Here is a 15,812-nt window from a genome sequence, read left to right as displayed (position 1 = left end):
AGGAAAATGACACCCATTACCATAAACTAACTGAAACGGCGACATTCCCAATGGAGTTTTATATGATGTTCTATAACCCCAAACAGCTTCATCAAGCTTTAAAGACCAATCCTTCCTCGATGGACACACCGCCTTCTCTAAAATGCGCTTGATCTCTCTGTTAGATACCTTAGCTTGCCCATTTGTCTGAGGATGATAAGTCGTGGCAATGTGATTATTCACATTATACCTTTGCATCATAGCAGTGAACTTGCGATTGCAAAAATGCGATCCCTCATCACTGATTATAACTCTTAGAGTTCCAAACCTTGTGAATATCTGCTTGTGAAGAAAACTAAGCACTACTTTCGCATCGTTCATTGGCAACGCCTTAACTTTAACCCATTTTCACATGTAATCAACCGCCCACAAGATATACTGATTGTTACAAGATGAGACGAATGGCCCTATGAAGTCAATTCCCCAAAAATCAAAGACCTCAACCTCGAAAAGCACACTAAGAGGCATCTCATCCCTCTTAGACATATTGCCCACAAGTTGACATCGATCGCATTTCAAAATGAAATGGTAAGCATTTTTTAACAAGGTTGGCCAAAAGAAACCTGCCTGAAGAACACGACCTGCTGTCTTTTCTCCACCATAATGTCCTCCATAAGCCGTTGAGTGGCAATCTCGCAAGATCCCCCCCGTTTTGCTGTAAGGAATACATCTCCTGATGATTTGGTCAGCTCCTTGTCAAAAAGAAACGTCTCATCCCACATATACCACTTCACTTCATGTAGAAACTTCTTCCTTTGAGCATAGGATAAGTCGGGAGGCATGATATTACTCACAAGGTAGTTCACAATATCTACAAACCGCGGTTCTTCTTCTTGCACTCCAAACAACTGCTCATCGGGAAAAGACTCATTTATCAATATCTTATTTAATAAAGTAGCATTAGGATTCTCTAAATGCGAGAGATGATCAGCGACTTGATTTTCAGTTCATTTTTTATCCTTAATCTAAAGTTCAAATTCCTGGAGCAAAAGAACCCATATAATCAATCTAGGCTTCGAGTCCTTCTTTGAGACTAGATATCGAATTACGGCATGATCAGTGAAAACTGTCACCTTAGTCCCAAGTAGATAATATCGAAATTTCTCAAAACTATAGATGATAGCCAAAAGCTCTTTCTCCGTAGTCGTATAATTCAGTTGAGCACCATTAAGGGTCTTACTAGCGTAGTAGACCACATGAAATATGTTCTTCTTCCTCCGCCCAAGAACTGCTCCAACTGTATAGTCACTTGCATCGCACATCATCTCAAAAGGTTGGTTCCAATCAGGTGCAGTTATGACAGGTGTCGTGATTAAACTCTTCTTCAATGTTTCAAAAGTTGTAAGGCACTCGTCATCAAACTTGAAAGGAACATCTTTTTCTAACAGACTGCACAAAGGCTTTGAAATTTTAGAGAAGTCTTTGATGAAATGCCTGTAGAAACCCGCATGACCGAGAAAACTGTGAATTCTCTTAACAGAAATAGGTGGAGGAAGATTCTCAATGACTCTCACCTTGGCTTTGTTCACCTCAAGACCCTTACTAGAAACCTTGTGCCCTAGAATAATACCATGTCGCACCATAAAGTGACATTTCTCCCAATTGAGAACCAAATTGGTCTCAAGACACCTCTTGAGAATGTGTCCAAGATTTTGCAAGCATCCATCAAAAGAATCGCCAAATACAGAGAAGTCGTCCATGAACACCTCCACATTCTGGCCTATCATATCAAAAAAGATGGCCAACATGCATCTCTAAAATATGGTTGGTGCACCACACAGACCAAAAGAAACTCGTCTGAAGGCGAACGTACCAAATGGACAAGTGAAGGTAGTTTTCTCCTGATCTTCTGGAGCGATACAAATCTGATTGTAACCTGAATAGCCATCCAGAAGACAGTAGTCATGCCCAGCCAACCTGTCAAGCATCTGATCAATGAAGGGCAAAGGGAAGTGATCCTTCCTAGTGGCTTTATTCAACTTCCTATAATCCATGCAAACTCTCCACCCAGTGAATGTTCTATTATGAATAAGCTCATTCTTCTCATTTGCTACCACATTGAACCGGGCTCACCCATGAACTGTTAGAAATAGGGTAGATGATCACTGTATCTAGCCACTTAAGAATTTCCTTCTTTACTACTTCCTTCATGATTGGATTGAGGCGTCTTTGTTGCTCGACCGTAGGCTTGCTACCTTCTTCAAGCAGAATTTCATGCATGCAATAAGAAGGGCTGATTCCCTTGATATCTGTTATAGTCCATCCAATTGCCGATTTGAATTCTCTTAGAATCCTCAAAAGCTTTTCCTCTTCACTACCTGGGAGGTCAGATGCAATAATAAAAGGCAGAGTAGATGCATCACCTAAAAACGCATACCTCAAATGCTCAGGTAAAGGCTTAAGCTCAAGAGTGGGAGCTTCCTCGATAGATGGCTTGAGGCGTTTAGGAGCCTTGCTCAATTCCTCCATTCCAAGAGATTCAAAAGGAATATCAATCTTCCTTTTCCAGGGAGAAGCTGAAAGAGATATGTCCTAAGTCCAATCATGTATGAGGATTTAGGAATAACTTTTATGTAATCTGTTTTGATTTCATTGATATTAATAAAAGGCTTGTTTTGTTTTTATTGCGGGCTCTATCTATTTAAATGTTTAAATAAGATATACCACAGTTTAGAGTAAAGCTTTTTATGGATTGTGATGAGATCATAATAATAAGACCTAAAAGATGATAACTCTAAACTTAAATAGTTCCTAGTCGTAGGATTACTAACTGGTAATTAATAATCCGCAAAGATCGGTACATACTATGCTTGCTTCATTATGAAGGATGTCTGTTCTCATAGACATTTGTGTGGTGACACTATAGCTAGTATGTAGGTGCTTATTATAGAATAAGTTCATTGAACATGACTCACACAGTTGAACAACTGATGGAGTTCACTCACGTGTCAGCAGTTGTTCACATAGTGATAGTTGTACAAGTATCCTTAAACTTGAGGTCATCATAGTCATCTTGTATACACTGAACTATGCTTTGGTTTAGTTCTTAGTCTCAAAGGACAATTATAAGGGCTCTACTGGGTATAGAAATTTGTACACGAAGATAGTGTATGATTAATAAAGGATCTATCCCTTCCAGTGTAGGAAGAGAATGTTCAATGTTGATCCACTTATTTTAGTTCAGGAATCTCTGGCCAGAGTAAATGAAATTAGAAAGGAGTTTCTAATTTACATTAAATAGAACTAAGCATAGTGAATGGGAAAGCAGGTGATTAAATAAGATAGGCTTGACATAAGTTTCATGCCTTGTATTTAATCGTGACATTGCAGGGTAGAAGGAACGGTAACTACTCACTGAATAGGTTCTTGGTATTCTAAGCAGTGAATTCCTATTATCTGGATAGTCGCGATATGCTGAGAAGTATCCCTCACGATGTAGAATAAATATGATTAATTAATTAATCATATTTAATTAATTAGAGAATTTATATAAATAATGATAAAATAGTTTTATTATTATTTATTTCTACTACCGGCTTAATATTGAACCTACAGGGTCACACCATAAAAGAGAATGATTTAATGGTGGAGGAATTAATTAATAATGGCTGATAATTATTTATTTATGAAATAAATAATTAATTGGCAAATTTAATAATTGATTAAATGAGACTTAATTGATTATAAATTAATTAAAAAAAGGTTCTTAATATTATTATTTAAAAATTTAATTTTTGGAAATTAAATCAAGTGAGAGAATTATTTCTAAAGAGTTTAGAAAAAGGATTAATAATTAAATGGTGTTTTAATTATTAGTGAGAATAATAAAGGGTTAATAATAATAATATTTTATGGGAAAATTTTCAGCTGAAATTTTTTCCTATAAATATACTATTATAAACCTTATTTTTGCCTCAACCAAAAAGATTTACAAAATGCTAATTCTCTCCATCTCCTCCTCCTTCATTACATCATTTCTTGGTGGATACCGGTGGAGTGCTTCACACGTGAGGAGCAGCTGCTAAGTATCTCCGTTCATCGTTCTTGGATCGCTATTAAAGACCTCCATCTTTCCATTAACGTAAAGCTTCTTAAGGTAAATATACTGAACTACGAATTAAATATTATTTTTCGCATAGATCCTGCGGAGGGTTTCGGTTTTTTTTTAAGATTAAATTTATGTTTTTGCTGAGTTTATGTGCTAAAAACCCTTCAATGGCATCAGAGCTACTTGTGAAAAGTTTTTAATTCGTTTATGTGTTTAACTGTTTTTGATATATGAGCATGTACGTGATTCGCCATGATTTGATGTTGATATAATATGCTTATATATGTATGGTTTTGAATATATGATATTCATGTGAGTTGTATAATCATAAAATGATTATGTAATCTGTATATATACATGATTTATGTTTGTTCTAATTATGAGAATCATATTAGATACGGATTCTGAATTGGTTGCTGCAGATTTGCTGAAATCTGGGTCTGGTTTCTGATTTGATTCTGATTTTTCTGATTTTTGTCATATTTTCTTTTTATGATTAGATCATGGATAATATGATATGTTAAGATCAGATTATATGTTTTAACATGCTTTTATGTGTTGTATGAGCATGGTGGATGGTTATGGCCTTTCGACCATAGTGTAATGGTTTTGGTTTTGGTTTTAAATACGACTTGCATGTCGTCAATCTTTGTAATCATAAATCTCGAATGTAACTCGAGTTATTCTTGTAAGTTCATTAGATTAGTTTTACTTTTAATCATGTAATGTAATTGAAGACTCAAGAAGGCTATCCAATGGAGGTGATACAAAGAAGAAGACGAGGCATACAAAAAGTCTAAACAAAGAAGAAGGCTTATGTAATAAGTAGTTGTATTTATTTCCATCACCATATGATAGGGATAAATAAATCTTGATTGTATAATTAAATATTGCATTAATGGTACAAGGTATGGGCTGCTAGGCCCAATAAGAAGATGTATGACATTCAGACCAGAAAGGTTAACATGTTGATCAGGCCTGATGGACCAGATCAGGCCTGATGGAACAAAGAAGGCCCAAAAACCCTGATTATTTATTAATTTTGTAATTAATAAATAAGGGAGAAAAACAACTATTAAGATAAGTCCTAGTGGGGATATAAATCCTTGTAGAATGGCCTCCAAGGAACCTCATGGGATAAGGAATCAGCTTCCTACTTCCTAGGACTCCTAAGTCTATCCTAATTCAAAGACTTGACCACCAAGTCTCCTATACCAAGTCCAATTCAAGGACTCCCAACATCTATATAAGGGGCCTCACCCCACAGATCAGAACTACGTTTTTTGACTTGATCCTTGGCAATCAGCAAGGTACGTAGGCATCTTGTTAAGGCAAATTGAGTCACGAAACACAAGAGCAGTCAAACAGAGCCTTGAAGCTCACGTTCCTTAGTATTAAATACAGCGATTATATATATTAGTTTTTTATCCATAACATTTGGCGCCGTCTGTGGGAAAGCACAACAACAACCATGGCGAGAGCACGGAGAACAATTGGAGCCCTGGAGGAAGGAACGCCATCAGGGACAACCCAGGTGATTTCGTCAACCGTGGAGATTCCTCCCCACTCAACTTATACATCTACTCAAGGGGAAGCCCAGATAGGGGCAACTCAACCTCAGCCACAAGGGACGACTCCCCCGACTATTCAAAGTACGAATCCTCAAATTCAACAAGTACATATACCTGTGAATTCTCGACCCGTCGGGTATGAATATTCAACTGTTGTTACTACTAACCCCCCTTATGGGATGCCCCTTTACCCCGAGGTTGGAGGAAGTGGATATGCTGGGCGAAGTGAAGCACGAGGGCAATCGCCCCCCTATTGTTAGTGCGAAAACACGCTAATATTCACGCAAGTATACGCGTTCGCAAGTAGTATAAGATATAAATCAGATTCGTTCCCACAGAGACTGGTTTAGGTTAAGTTCAATTTATGCACCTATGCAACAATGTATGGTTATCGCTCAATGCTAAGACAAATAACAAATTGGGTTTTTATTAAACTAAGAGATTATACTAAATAACATTAACTAAGAGAATTGAGGTTGAATTACTATATATGACAAACATGAGATTCTAACTTCATTACTACTTCATTCAATAGCCTTCTCGTTCTTAACCTTAGCATGTGATGGTGAGGACACTAATCAGATAACACGAAACTGATAAACGCCAACTTTCGTTGCACGAGTACCATTCTACCAGACATCCACAAAAGAGATAGAAGCTGAATAGGCACCAATTATATTGAGACCCTATATGTCTATAGAATTTGACAACATAACGGTTTAAGCACAAGTTATCTATCTTGATTACATAGGGCAATTAAAACGGTTAGAGTTACCTACGAATCATGTATACACATACAAGAACCTATGCTAGCATGGCAAGTTCTAAACCTCTATATTCAGTGTCGCTTCAATAGAGATTAACACGCTATCTTATATGTTAGCTACGCACATAAGACGAATAAGCACAACCAATACTAGGATATCATACAATCACCACACACCAAGATATCGAAACAATTAATTATTGAAATCTATAAGTAAATCCGCTAGAATCCCATGACAACGATTAGCCCATAATCGAACTCATCGTCACCATGAGTTCCAATGAAAGCATGGTATAAACAAGGTCTTAATAAACTAAATAATAATCAAAGTACGAATAAACGAGATCTAGGTTCAACAAGAACGAAAACGAGCATCCAAAGTTACAACTAATTCAAAGAATCACAAGTTGAAAACAAGATCTTCTTTTTCGGAGTTGTTATGTGCTTCTAGGTCTTCTCCTTGGTATCCCAATCTTCCCGGATGATGAAAACCCTTTTTTTTAAGTATATATACGCCCCTAGTGGACCTGGACCCTTAAAATCGTCAAATTCTACTCAAAAAAAGCTTTTTCAGCGAAATCAGCGACCAGCTGCGCCCTGAGCGGCCGCTCAGCTCTCCTGAGCGGGCGCTCAGCTCTCTGAGCGGGCGCTCAGCTACTGACTGGAAAAAATATTCTGATGAATCTTGTTTTGACCATAACTTGAGTTCTACTCGTCAGAATTAGGCGATTCAACTGCCCACGCGAAGCTATTGAGATTCTCTACAACTTAACAATTGCCTTGGCTTCTAATTCTGATCACTTGTCATCATATTTCCTTTAAAAGATCTTTTCTTCATTTATCTGATACCTGAAATGCAATAACACAAAAACACATCAAAATACCAACAACTTGAGTCCAAAACACCAATTTAAGCTTGTAATAAAGCATTCCAAGTGGATATAAAATCCACTTATCACACCCCCAAACTTGAATCGATGCTTGTCCTCAAGCATAAACAGACTCAAAACTATAAAACAAACCTAATGCATGAATGCAACTACGTGAATGCAACTAAATGATAATGCAATCGATCCCCTCAGAATAACCATAACCAAATGAATAAGCCAATGCCTCTAAGAATGCAATAACTTGAAACAGAGTTTGAATAAATCCCACAAACCAACTCACAAACCAGAAACGTGCGTGTGTAGATGCTTAACAGATATACTCTCGATACTAGATCAATAACCCTAACTTATCTATCATTGAAACAATCAAAAGTTTATAAACAGAATAGACAATAAACGCATTATGACTCACAACACCTCCTTTCTACTAGAGTTATACAAGGATTCACACTATTATTGAACACATAGCAAAGATACTTATTTGACCGTGCAATGAATGAGGTCCCAAAAGACTTATACAATAATACCCATGTAGCGAGCGTTAGGTTAGCGGATCCCAGACTATAAAAGCCTTAGGTCACTAGGCACAAAGTCCCCTCGAACTTAATAACTCGAGTATTAAAGAGCTCACTCTTGATCAATTATGCATAAACACATACTTTTTTCTTTCTTTTTTTTCTCTTTTTTCCTTTTTTTTCAACAATTTCTGAATGAGTGCGTTTCGCTCCATCTCATTCAACCCTAGACTACTCATAAAAATATGAGCCGGCTACTAGCCATTTGACGCCTAGCCTTACAACAACTAGCAATGAAATCCAAGTTTTTCTCCAGATAAAAAAAAATCAGTATTTTTACGTCATTACGAGAATATCACAAATTCTAAATATAACCAAGTGATTAAATCTCAACAACAAACAAGTATGATCATGATCTAGATCAAAAGCAACCCTATAAGACTTTGTGAAAATATTTATTTCTGGCATGCAAATCAATTCATTAAGGCTTAAGCATCCCTCTATTCCTCATCACTACACTCAAATCAACATCAACTTATCCAATATCATAGTTCATCTTAAGGGATCATGCTAAATATGCATGCAAATGCAACTATATGAAATTACATAAAAACAAACAAATATGTCCTAAATGAACAATCATGCAAAAATATGAATGAACTACAACTAAACATGCAACATAAATCTATATGAATCTATATGGACACACACTACTAATCCTTACATTATCACCCCCAAACTTAAAATTTTCAATATCCTCATTGAAGGTAATAATAAAGATTTCAGGCATACCTAGTCGTCGAAAAGATCACCCTCTTCGGGTGGAGGATCAGGTGGCCAATCAACCTCGCCACTAGTGTCTCGGAAAATAGTACCGAAAGCGTGTGTCAAATCTTCAGCAAAATGACGGTGAATGTCATGCATGGCCTCCATACGCCTAATTACTCTCCTGTACTGCTCATCGCCAATACCAGTCCTATCAACTACGTGTTGCACATGAGAAGAACCCTCTATAGGCACTGTAGGATCCGTTCGGCTACCCTCTACATCATCAAAGATATATCCCAACCCCTTGTCAGGGGGTGCACCTAATAATGAATAACTCAAGTAATCTGGTAGTGGGTTGAGCTCAAGTGTGGGAGCATCTTCAATAGACGGCTCGAGACGCTCTTGAGAAATTTTCAGCTCTGCTAACCCAATAGAATCGAATGGCACATCCAACTTCCTCTTCCACAGAGGTGCATTCAAAACCTGAATTTGCTCTACTTTAAAGCACTCCTCTTTAGCTGTGGGTAATTTTATTTCCTTGAACACATTGAAAGTGACCTTCTGATCATGAACCTTCATCGAAAGCTCTCCTTTTTGCACATCGATCATAGTTCGGCCTGTAGCCAAGAATGGTCTTCCCAAGATAATGGGAATCTTCTTATCTTCCTCGAAATCAAGAATTACAAAGTCAGCAGGGAAGAAGAGTTTATCCACCTTGACCAAGACATCCTCCACTATACCTCGTGGATAAGCGATGGAACGGTCAGCTAGTTGTAATGACATGTATGTTGGTTTCGGCTCAGGCAGGCCAAGCTTCTTGAAGATAGATAAGGGCATCAGATTGATGCTAGCTCCTAAATCACATAAACACTTGTCGAACGACAAGTTTCCGATGGTGCAAGGAATAGTGAAGCTTCCAGGATCTTTAAGCTTCGGAGGCAACTTCTGTTGCAGCACAGCACTGCATTCCTCCGTTAGAGCAACGGTCTCTAAGTTATCGAGCTTCACTTTCCGAGAGAGAATACCTTTCATAAACCTCGCATAGCTAGGCATCTGTTCAAGAGCTTCAGCGAAAGGTATGTTGATATGAAGTTTCTTGAACACCTCCAGAAACTTCTCAAACTGCTTATCCAACTTTTTCTTCTACAGCCTTTTAGGAAAAGGAGGTGGAGGATAGATCTGTTTCTCCCCTGTATTACCCTCAGGAGGAGTGTGTTCCACAGTAGTCTTTCTTGGTTCCACCTCTACTTCCTTCTGCACATCTTCTTCAGCCACAACTGCATTTTCTGAATCTTGAGATTTTTCAGGCTCTTCGTCTTGCTGAATTTGGGGGCTTGCGACCTTTCCAGACCTTAAGGTGATGGCGTTCACATGTTCTTCAACTTCCCTCTTTCCTGGATTGGCTTCTGTATCACTAGGAAGCGTTCCTGGTGGTCGATTCAATAAGGCATTAGCAATTTGCCCTATTTGGTTCTCCAAAGTCTTGATAGAAACAGCTTGGCTTTGGCATATAAGAGCCTGGTTTTTGCACATAAGCCTCAACTCCTCTAATTCAGATTTTTCATTCGAAGATAGACCTTCATCATGAGTTTGTTGTTGAAGTTAGAGTTGTTGCTGAAAACCAAGAGAGTTGAACAGCTTATTTCCAAATGGCTGGAATGGCTGTTGCATCACATTCTGATTGTTGCTCCAGTTGAAGTTAGGATGATTCCAGTTGTCAGGATGATAAGTGTCTGGAACTGGTTGTTGCGATCTCTGAAAGTTGCTCACAAACTGAGCTGAGTCGCTAGATATAGCGTATTGCTCTATCGCATGCGGACCTGCACACAGCTCACAAACACTAATTATCTGCTTAACACCATAGTTAGCCAGAGAATCGATCTTCATAGACAACGCCTTTAGTTGAGCAGTGATAGTCGTAGCTGTATCCACTTCAAGAACTCCTGCTACCTTGCCCTGTGGATATCTCTGGGTTGGATACTGATATTCATTAGCAGCCATCAGTTCAATTAGATCATAAGCTTCCTTATAGCTCTTTGCCTATAATGCTCCGCCTGATGCTGCATCGAGCATGGGTCTGGACTGTGCTCCCAACCCATTGTAAAAACAAGTGATGATCATCCAATCAGGAATTCCATGATGAGGACACTTCCTAAGCATCTTCTTGTAGCGCTCCCAAGCTTCACTTAGCGATTCTCCCGTTTGCTGCGCAAATTGAGTAATAGCATTCCTGAGTGCAGCTGTCTCGCCATAGGGAAGAATTTAGTAAGAAACTTCTGAGCAAGATCTTCCCAAGTAGTAATCGAACCAGCTGGTAGAGAGTGTAACCAGCTCTTAGCCTTGTCCTTCAGAGAGAATGGGAACAGTCTCAGCTTCACAGCATCTTCAGAAACACCGTTGAACTTGAAGGTGTCACATATTTCAATGAAATCCCTAATTTGTGTATTGGGATCTTCCGTTGGAGAACCCCCAAACTGGACTGAAGTCTGTACCCATTGAATTATGCCAGGCTTGATCTCAAAGGTATTAGCTGTGATAGCTGGCCGGACAATGCTAGATTGAATGTCATTGATCTTGGGTTGAGAAAAATCCATCAAGGCTTTCGTTCGTGCTGCTGGATCTCCCATTGTAATGAGTACCTGAAACACAAACAAATAAACTGCGAAAGTAAAAGAATCCGAGTCAGTGAACTTTAACGACCACTGATGACAAGCACATAAACTAAAAATTAACACCGAGTCCCCGGCAGCGGCGCCAAAAACTTGTTAGTGCGAAAACACGCTAATATTCACGCAAGTATACGCGTTCGCAAGTAGTATAAGATATAAATCAGATTCGTTCCCACAGAGACTGGTTTAGGTTAAGTTCAATTTATGCACCTATGCAACAATGTATGGTTATCGCTTAATGCTAAGACAAATAACAAATTGGGTTTTTATTAAACTAAGAGATTATACTAAATAACATTAACTAAGAGAATTGAGGTTGAATTACTATATATGACAAACATGGGATTCTAACTTCATTACTACTTCATTCAATAGCCTTCTCGTTCTTAACCTTAGCATGTGATGATGAGGACACTAATCAGATAACACGAAACTGATAAACGCCAACTTTCGTTGCACGAGTACCATTCTACCAGACATCCACAAAAGAGATAGAAGCTGAATAGGCACCAATTATATTGAGACCCTATATGTCTATAGAATTTGACAATATAACGGTTTAAGCACAAGTTATCTATCTTGATTACATAGGGCAAGTAAAACGGTTAGAGTTACCTACAAATCATGTATACACATACAAGAACCTATGCTAGCATGGTAAGTTCTAAACCTCTATATTCACTGTCGCTTCAATAGAGATTAACACGCTATCTTATATGTTAGCTACGCATATAAGACGAATAAGCACAACCAATACTAGGATATCATACAATCACCACACACCAAGATATCGAAACAATTAATTATTGAAATCCATAAGTAAATCCGCTAGAATCCCATGACAACGATTAGCCCATAATCGAACTCATCGTCACCATGGGTTCCAATGAAAGCATGGTATAAACAAGGTCTTAATAAACTAAATAATAATCAAAGTACGAATAAACGAGATCTAGGTTCAACAAGAACGAAAACGAGCATCCAAAGTTACAACTAATTCAAAGAATCACAAGTTGAAAATAAGATCTTCTTTTTCGGAGTTGTTCTGTGCTTCTAGGTCTTCTCCTTGGTATCCCAATCTTCCCGGATGATGAAAACCCTTTTTTTTAAGTATATATACGCCTCTAGTGGACCTGGACCCTTAAAATTGTCAAATTCTACTCAAAAAAGGCTTTTTCAGCGAAATCAGCGACTAGCCGCGCCCTGAGCGGCCGCTCAGCTCTCCTGAGCGGCCGCTCAGCTCTCCTGAGCGGGCGCTCAGCTCTCTGAGCGGGCGCTCAGCTCTGCTGAGCGGGCGCTCAGCTACTGACTGGAAAAAATATTCTGATGAATCTTGTTTTGACCATAACTTGAGTTCTACTCGTCAGAATTAGGCGATTCAACTGCCCACGCGAAGCTATTGAGATTATCTACAACTTGACAATGGCCTTGTCTTCCAATTCTGATCACTTTTCATCATATTTCCTTTAAAAGCTCTTTTCTTCATTTATCTGATACCTGAAATGCAATAACACAAAAACACATCAAAATACCAACAACTTGAGTCCAAAACACCAATTTAAGCTTGTAATAAAGCATTCCAAGTGGATATAAAATCCACTTTTCACGTATATACGAGGTTTGGCTCTTATCCCCGAGGATCGGGAATTTTCTGGTCCTTACACTGAGAGAGATTCCGAATCTTTGGATGATGAAGTGGCCCCAAGAAGGAGACGTCCTGGCAGAGAGCCGATGGCCGATGGAAGGCAACGCCCTCGAAGCACCCAAGGGGCGAATCCCCAAGAAGTGCAGGAAAGGATCAGGGCTCATGAGGCTGAAATCCAAAGGCTGAGGCGTGACTTGGAAGCTCACCAGGCCATCAGACCCCAGATACCTCCTAGGGGGAGAAATCCTCCTCCTGTCATAGACCTGGATGGTCCGGTATGAAGAAGGGTTGTCGTCCCAAGAACTTATCCAAGCAATCTCCTTCCCCTTGGAGATCCTGATGATCCAACTCCACCCTTCACTGAAGAGATAATGAATGCCCATATCTCAAGGAAATTCAAGATGCCCATTATCAAAGCCTATGATGGCACGGGAGACCCCGTTAATCATGTTAGGACATTCTCTAATGCACTGTTGTTGCAACCCGTGAATGATGCTATAAAGTGTCAGGCCTTCCCTCAAACCCTATCGGGTATGGCTCAAAGATGGTACAGTCGCTTGCCCCCAAACTCTATTGGGTCATTTAGAGAATTAAGCCAGGCTTTTATTAAGCAATTCATCAGTGGAAGAGTTCATGAGAAAAGTTCTGCATCTCTTATGAGCATTGTGTAGGGGGCAAAGGAATCTCTGAGAGATTACCTGAATCATTTCATAAAGGAGGCTTTAAAAGTCCCAGACCTTGATGATAAGGTAGCCATGATAGCGCTGCAACAAGGAACTAAGGATGAGTTTTTTAAGATGTCCTTGGCCAAACGCCCCCCTGAAAGCATGTTACAGCTTCAGGAGAGGGCAGGGAAGTATATCAAAGTTGAAGAAAGCATGAGGAAGACCGTAGTAAGTAATGATCCCACTGGAGGCAAGAAGCGAAAAACTGATCTGGAATATATCGCTAAGGACAAGTATCCTAGAACCGAGCAAAACCCTGATTCAACCCCCAAGAAGGGAGGACCTGGGCAAAAGTTCACCGAATACGCTAAGCTGAATGCTCCTAGAAGCCAGATCTTGATGGAAATCGAGAAAGATCGAGATATTCGTTGTCCTAAGCCCCTGAAGGCTGATCCTACCAAGCTAGACAAAAGCAAATATTACAAATTTCACAAAGATGTTGGTCACGACACCGATGAGTGTAGGCAGCTGAAAGATGAAATTGAGTTCCTCATTCAAAAAGGAAGATTGAACAAATATACTGGAGAAGGAGGGGACAGGAATAATAATGGAAGGAAGAACTTTGAAGATCGTAGGAGGGACCAAGACGATCAAGGGCGGAATCCTCAACCTAGAGGGCCGGTTATAAATGCAATTTTTGGAGGGCCGCGACCTCGAGGGCCTGTGATAAACACGATCTTTGGAGGTCCAACTGCTGATGGATTGTCCAAAAATTCCAGAAAGGCATATACTAGAATGGTTATGCATATTGTTGGAGAAGCCCCGAAGAGGGCCAGGACAGAAGTAATATTGACTTTTGATGATTCTGACCTAGAGGGTGTAAAGTTTCCTCATGACGACTCGTTGGTCATAACACCGATAATAGGAAATAGCCCGGTTAAGAGGGTCCTTGTGGATAATGGTGTTTCTGTGGATATCTTGCTCCACGACGCCTTTCTAAGGATGGGGTATAACGACTCCCAGTTGACACCAACCGACATGCCGATATATGGATTTGCTGGAGTAGAATGTCCTGTGGAAGGGATAATCAAATTGCCAACCACCATAGGTACGGAACCAAGGCAAGCAACGCAGATGTTGGATTTCGTGGTGGTAAAGGCTAGTTCAACTTATAATGCTATCATGGGGAGAACAGGAATACATGCCTTCAAGGCAGTCCCCTCTTCCTACCATTCAGTTATGAAGTTTCCCACCCGAAACGGGATTGGAGAAGAAAGAGGAGATCAAAAAATGGCTAGAAGCTGTTATGTGGCCTCTTTGAGGGTAGATGGAGTCGGGGGGCAGGTTCTTCCTATTGAAGATATGGATGCCCGAGAAAATGACGAGAAGAGAGGAAAGCCAGCAGAAGACTTGGTTTCGGTTCCTTTAGACCCCGAGAATCCTGAGAGGATGACTTTCATTGGAGCCATATTAGAGGAGCCCCTTAGAGGGGAGTTGGTGAAATTTTTACAAGAAAATAGTGATGTGTTTGCATGGTCAGCAGCTGATATGCCAGGCATAGACCCAGAGCTGATTACTCACAAGTTAAACGTGGATCCAAGCTGGAAGACAGTGAAACAAAAGAAAAGAAATTTTGCCCCGGAAAGACAAGAGGCTATAAAATAGGAAGTAGAAAAGCTCATAGAGGCTGGTTTCATTGAGGAGATTCAATTTCCGGAGTGGTTAGCAAACCCTGTAATGGTGAAGAAGGCTAATGGAAAGTGGAGGATGTGTATAGACTTCACTGATCTGAATGATGCATGCCCTAAAGACTGTTTTCCATTGCCAAGGATTGATACTTTGATTGATGCCACTGCTGCGCATGAGATGCTGAGTTTCATGGATGGATTTAGCGGATATAATCAGATTAAGATGCACAAGGATGACATTCCAAAGGTATCATTTATCACTGACTTTGGTGTTTATTGTTATCTTGTTATGACGTTTGGTCTTAAGAATGCGGGAGCCACCTATCAAACGTTGGTAAATAAAATTTTTAAGGATCTTATTGGTAAGACTATGGAAGTCTATGTTGATGACATGTTAGTCAAGAGTCTAGTAAAGACTGATCATATAACCCATTTGAGGGAAGCTTTTGAGGTCCTGAGGTACCACAAGATGATGTTGAATCCTACGAAGTGTGCTTTCGGAGTAGGATCTGGAAAATTCTTGGGATTGATGGTCTCAAAGAGAGGAA

The 15,812-nt window shown here is 39.5% G+C and overlaps 1 non-coding gene across 1 annotated transcript; it reads left to right on the top strand.

Annotated features, from left to right (window-relative positions):
• The first annotated feature begins 10,728 nt into the window (after nucleotides 1–10,728).
• LOC141680734 (small nucleolar RNA R71) lies at nucleotides 10,729–10,835 on the top strand. The gene has a single exon (XR_012558403.1). It is a non-coding gene; the product is annotated as a small nucleolar RNA R71 (small nucleolar RNA).
• The last annotated feature ends 4,977 nt before the right edge of the window (nucleotides 10,836–15,812 follow it).

The sequence above is a fragment of the Apium graveolens genome, chromosome 1 (assembly GCF_009905375.1).
Source record: "Apium graveolens cultivar Ventura chromosome 1, ASM990537v1, whole genome shotgun sequence".
Lineage (NCBI taxonomy): Eukaryota > Viridiplantae > Streptophyta > Magnoliopsida > Apiales > Apiaceae > Apium > Apium graveolens.
The sequence above is the reverse complement of the archived record's forward strand: the minus strand, read 5'-3'. Positions and strand labels throughout refer to the sequence as shown.